Source organism: Meleagris gallopavo, chromosome Z (assembly GCF_000146605.3).
Source record: "Meleagris gallopavo isolate NT-WF06-2002-E0010 breed Aviagen turkey brand Nicholas breeding stock chromosome Z, Turkey_5.1, whole genome shotgun sequence".
NCBI lineage: Eukaryota > Metazoa > Chordata > Aves > Galliformes > Phasianidae > Meleagris > Meleagris gallopavo.
Genome location: NC_015041.2, coordinates 66,484,338 through 66,491,173, shown reverse-complemented (window position 1 = coordinate 66,491,173; position 6,836 = coordinate 66,484,338).

Genomic DNA, 6,836 nt, shown 5'->3' with positions numbered 1-6,836 from the left:
ACTACAAAACTTATGTGCAAAACTCCAGATGAGAGTTTTCAAGAAAGTTCATTTAGTTGGATTTTTTTTCCTCCATTTCACTTTTTGTGCAGTAATTTGTATAAAAATATGGAAATTTCAAACTTCAGAACAAACAAATTTTGTATACACTTGTACATACTTTTACTTACATGAACTTAATGTAAGTGCTTAAAAGTGAATTCTGTTCCTCTGTAGCAGTCACAATACATATTCTGAACTCAAAGGGGAAAGTATGTGCATGATTGAGACAAAAATGCTTGTTGGCTTATTTATATAAAATCTATGGCCAGGAGCACAGGTGGTATAAGGTAGTATAGCTCCATTAACCCATAACACTAAAAGGTCAGGTTGGGAATCTCTGCCATATTAATGTGCTAGAGTACTGTCATATGGATGACCATACAGGGCTGCTTCTTGGTATTTAGAGAAAGGTGAACGTTGGCCAAAAATATGGAAAGTAGGAGGACCTCACTGGAATTGCACAGAAATCCATTGGCATCCATTAGAATTGAGCTCTGCAAATCTCACAAAGACAACATCTCTCTTCTCCTATCTTGCACTACTTCAGAGTCGAAATAATTTGTTGGAAGTTGGTAAACTTGTGAGTTGCATTCTTGTAAAACTGGACTAGGATGTCATAACAGAATCTTTTCACTTCTTTGCCTTTTCAGTCAATAGTCAGCTCTAAATCCTGTATTTTTAAAGGGCATGACTGTGTTCACAACATTGCAATTAAGGAAAAATGCTACAATCTGAAACAGTCCTGATACACTAATCAAGAAATAAAATGTGCACAAAATCAGTTAATACATATCTAAGTATGAAGTGATTTTTTTTTCACAGCAAATACATACTTCACTTGATTTACTTCTCTTTTCACAGGTTTGTTTTACTCTCTGATGCCTGCTGGTATGCCAAATGAGTCTTTGGCATATACATACATACACTAGATACTTTAAAAAAACCCAGAATATTTACAAGATGAGAAGTGCATCTGAAAAATACAAATAAATAATCTGAAATCTCATTGTAAGCAGCTGGAAAGATCAAAGATAGATGCCATTTTTAATACTTGCTTTGCAAAAAGATACTAAGAAAAGGCAAAATATACTGTATAAATAAATAAACAACAAAATCTTGGCCTTGAACAATTTTATAGAAAGGTAGGTTGAAATATAATATATTTACGTATTCACTTCATGTCTTAGAACTAAATCTGTCCAATCGAGCACTCTACAGATGTAATAGGAAGGGTTGATGACTTTTGCAACCAAATAAGCAGTAATTAGGAAAGCTTCCAGACCTACTCAGCAAATAAATAGGTCTAGAAACCTCATACTGAATTTGATTTATATTTGCTTCCTTAAATTTTTTCTTTATTTTTTCCTTGCAAATAGAACAACCTCTTGCAAATTTTGCAGCTCAGCATAATATACAGCCAAATGATTTAAATGCTTTAACATTTACAAATGTTACAAATTAGAAGCATCAGAGTAGATTACACTGAAAGGTGGCCAGCATTTTACATCACATGTTATACATATGAGATGAATCAAAATCACATTATTTTCTAAGTCTAGTATACTTGAAAAGAACACTGTTGGTAGAGCAATAAAATGCCATCACTAGATGACACGATAATTCTGGCCACTATAAAAAACTTCCCTTTATCCTTGAATAAGCTGGTTATTCAAAACAAAAACAAAAACAAAACAAACAAACAAAAAAAGAGTAGGCATTTTAGTTTAAACAAACTGTACTAGAACTACCTTAAAAAAATGTAGGTCATCTTTTAATTTACAGAACAAATAATACCAGAATCTTTTTAGAAAACAAAACAAAAACATAGCAACAAAACAAACAACTGAATTTGATTCCCTGTTAGCCTCTGAATACTCAATGAATGTGGAAGTGGTGAGATATGTTTACATTAGTGTTTTGAAAACTTCCAGTTATTCATGTTAATATGAACATTTTCATGGATCATAATGTGAGGACCTATGTGGAGTACTGCATCCAAGCCTGAGACATACGTTGTTGTGGTTTAGACCAGTGCATTTTGGATGTGATCAGACAATTTGCATAATTCCTATTAAATCTGTTTATACCATGCAACAGTTATGTTGGAAATGGCTGCTCTGAATATGGAAGACAACCCCTTCTGTTCCCAAAACAATTGGACACAGGCGGGAATGGAGGGACTGGGAACAACAAGGAGCAAAGACAAATCCTTTTCATTTCCACTTCAGTACTACTGCATGTGGAAAATTGGGAATTAATAATACAAATAGACAGAAGTCAGTAAGTAAGCTAAGGTTCCAGAAGCTTTCAGTCTCTGGCCATTACAGTCTTCCTTACCTAATACAGGTATCTTTCCCTCCACAAACTTCCAAGGTCTAAATCTTTCTTGGCTCAGGCTGTGCATTACAAGAATTTCATCCTTTTGCTGTATTGCTCTAGTGTATTGACATCAGACAGGATCCACTGAATAAAACATCATACTAAATTAAGAGACTGATGCTTACATAGGGGTGGCATTCTGCATAATTCTAAGACATAGTTATGGACATCTGACTGCAAAGTCAAAGGAAGGAAATAAATGCCCTGATGGCAATGCTGAGAGTATCATTCAGGAAGACAGGCATCTGGACTCTGGAACTGTCAAGCTGTACACATAACTGATGCATGTATGACTAGGGAGTGACTTGAGTGCCAAGCCATTGTTTTCTAAAAAAGAAGAGAGTGCAAAGTGTAAGTACAAGTATACCTAATCCGGCATGACGACTCCTAAATAAAAAGCCCACAAGGAATTTTGGTTTGGATCTCAAAAAATCAAACATCCCAATTCAAACTTGCCACTTATTTTTCAAGTGGGGAGAACACAGCATTTCCTTGTATCCTATTCCAGCTGCCTTTTGGTAAGATAGTTTGCTAATTTTGCATTAACTTTTACAGAAATATGGTGCTAATAACTGTTGGTTATGAAAATACAGTGCTAGAAGTATGATTCATGAAATGCATACAGCAGCAAGACTTAGAAACTAGTAGAGATTTCCAAAGTACTAAGTACAGCAGTTTGCAGGCACCTTTCTGAAATATCCCAAGAATTTGCATCTTACTTGTTCCTCACATGCAAAGCCAATTATCAGCGTTATATTTAAACAACAAGACAAGTGGAAAGAAACAGCAGTAAGAATAACTAAAAAAAAACCAACAACAACAACAAAAAAAGTTCCTGAAGACAGAAATAAGAAAGTTTGATACCAATTTCCTAGGTTCCACAGTAGTCAGAAGATCATTAGAAAAAAATCCCATGAGGCAGAAAGTAAGTTAAGCATTGTGTTTCATAGGAAGCCAGAGAAATCCAACAGTTCCAGTCAGTTCTATCTGCTAAAAGGTTGTCTTGAAATCTCACTTAGACGCAGAGCATTTTCAACACTGCTATGAATATCTGTGCACTGTCTTCAGTCAAGATCTGCTTCAGATGCAAAAAAATGAAAAGCCTGTCTACCTGGAAGCAAAACTGTATGTCAGGGAATATGAGGTGGGGAAAAGAGAGAGGAAAAAGAAGAGCGAAAGAGAAAGAGAAAGAAAGAGAAAAAGAGAGTAAGAGAAAAATTATTTTACACTGCCAGGAGAAACTAGAAAATATTGCAGAGTAAATGTCTCAAAGATAATCAGCCGTGATCACATTTCTTTTCAAAATGCTCTAAAGATACAAGCAAATCTGTCAATCAAATGGAAAATAAGTGTGAACGTGCCCCCACAGCCATTAGTTGCCCTCCAGAACACTCATAGCTTATAGCCACTACTTGCTATATTTGTAAGTTACATGCATATTCTGTGGATAAAGGAGAGCATCTGAGATTGTGAATCATCTCTATTTTGCCATGGAAAACTGCCTTTAATTTTTAACTCAAAGATCTCAATTACTGTGGCATCGATTCACTTCCATGCAAGTTTCAAAGTCTGTCTTGAAGCTATTAAGGTTCCATTTTCCAAAGTAAAAATCATTTCAGGATTTTAACAGTTTGATGGTTAAAAATGTTCTCATTTTTAGTTTAATTAATTTACGACAAATGCATAAATGTCCACCTTGCATTCATTAGATAGTTGGAACCCCCAAAAGTATAGAAAATGAACATATTACCTTCCCATCTCAAGACTATTTTTTTATGCAGATTAGATATGACAAGATATTTTTAATCTCTCACCCTCCGTAGACACAGAGCTTCCCTGGAATTTTAGGCCCTTGTAATTCTGGTTTAAGTCCTGTGGAAATAAAAGTTGTATTCAACCATACAATGAGATTTTACACTGCAGACTGGTACTGGTACATTGACATTTAAAATACCTTACCTCTTACTCTCCAGAATCACAATAATTTTATTCACAGTTGCACTAGCCTAGCAACTCTTATCCCATGATCAATTGACTTTATATTTCATCCTCATTCCCATTGATGGTGCCTTCAGCAGTGTTAGAAGATCTTATTCTTAATGCATGAATGCATTCCTTTGCATTTTCATCTCTGAAACGGAATTCCTGTTTCTGTTCCTATGCACAAGATCATCCCATTCATCACACGTGATGACTTCCTCATTGAGAGAAGCACTTGGCTACCACATACCCATAGTTTCACCCTGAGATTTGCAGCCTTTTTCTGTGGCAGGGGATTTCTGCCCAGGCTATCTGGGCAGCGGAGATACACCCCAGCGCTGATCTGCCCCACACTCCAGCTGGGAGTGCAGCCCTATTCCATCCCATTCTCTCTCCCTCAGTCCCTTAAATTTAGAGGTGAGATGCAGGCATACAATGTTAATTCCGTATCTGAAAAAGGAGAAAAGGCTGAGTGAGTCTAAATTTAGGGATGCTACTGTGAAAAAGAAGAGTATTTACTCAGCTCCTGTTTATAGGTTTGAGGTTGGGGGCACTATTACTTATGAGGTGCTGCAGCACTTCAAGGTGCACCTGTAAATGAAGGAGAGTGAATGGTACCAGGGCAGAGATAAAGGCTGCATCTGGAGAAAAAGCTCATCCTGCAAACAAGGCTGCTTCTTCTCTACCTCCCCAGCCCCTTCTTTTCAAGGATGTCATGATGTTTTACTTTCCTTCAAGGAATGCAACAGCCATCACCCATCCTCAGTTTTACCTGCATAAGCATAGGATTTAGTCTAAAATCACTATACAAAGAAGAATATTCTGAATATTGCAAAGAAAACTGCTAGTCCAGGCATTTCTGACCCATGGCCCAGTGGGCTGCATGCAACCTGGTATAACTAGTACTGCAGCAGCCACACTCTATCCATATCATCATACACTGTGATTGTCTATACTAATAGTTCAACCTACCTCCTGGCATCTCAAAAGCAAATAGAACCTAAAAATAGGGAACAATCATGGATGAAGGAAGACTGCTCAACAAAAAAATGGCAGATGAGTACTTTTTCTTGGGACAAATAATACAGTACTGTGCTTAATATGCAAGGAAATCATGTCAGTTTTCAGAGACTATAATTTGATAAGACTTCGTAAGGAAAAGTATCATTCTGAATTTTAAGCATATCAAGGAATGTCCAAGTAGCAGAACTGAAAAAAGTGCATCATCTCAACACTTTTTAAATGTTTTAACTCAATCCGACTCTCTAATAGAATCTAAATCTAGAATCTAGAATCTATATGTGTTAGAAAATTTGATTGAAAAAAAAAGATAATAAAATCAAAAACATTTGTGTTTTGATAAACTCAATTGATGTTGAGTTTATTAAGCAATGTATGGAAAGCATGGTAAGCATGATTTACTCTGATTTAAAAAACAAAACAAAAACAAAAAACAACTTTTCAAAAATCAGTTCAAAAATTAGCCAGGCAAATTGAAAAAACAGGAAAATCTCCCCAAATAAATTTGGAGAGTACAGCTGCTAGCTTCAAATTTTATGCTTTGGAGATAGATGAAACCACTGATGCTAGAGATATGGCTCAACTTGCCATTTTTATTAGGGATACTGATAGTGAATATGATGTCTCTGAATAAATGGGCTCTTTAGTGTTTTTTTGGTGACTGGAAAAGATACAACTAAATCTCTTTGTGTGAAGCACAAAACACATAATTTACATTAAGACAATTTCTATCTTACCAAATATCATCTTATCACAGAAAATTATTGCCCATTTCACAGCTGTGCCTTATTTATCTCACGACTTAGTGGCAGTACATATGTTTGTGAACAACTATTTTCAAGAATGAAGTAAAGGAGGAGTAAAAGTTCATCAAAAATCTCTGGTAAACACTGTGAGGAATAGCTAAGAATTGGAACTCCTTTCATTAAATGAGGCTGGCACATTATTTTCACAAAAACAAGATCAAATATCCTATTAGTTTTATATTTGTGTTGTTATATTTTTTAAAAAACAATTTTTTAAAATAAAAAATTATAAAAAAGAAACAAGTTTTGTTATTTATATACATTAGTTACATTACATAATTTTTACGCAGGCCAAGACAATTCCTCTTTACTCAGTGTGACCCAGGCAAGTCAAATATTTGGACACCCATACAGTAGTCACCACACTGATAATTCTCCTTTAATTAACTGGTTCTGCAGTTTCACTTTTAATTTCTCACCTCTCATGCTCGTATTAATAGCCATCAACTCCATCTTATATGACAAGCTACTGTAGGACAGAAAGAAAGGAAACACTTTCTTTCATTATATAGAATTAAAATAGATTAGGTACGATGCATTAACCTTTTCAAAGAAATCAGCTATCTTATACAAATGAAATAAAGAAACAAAAAAACAAAAAACCCAAGC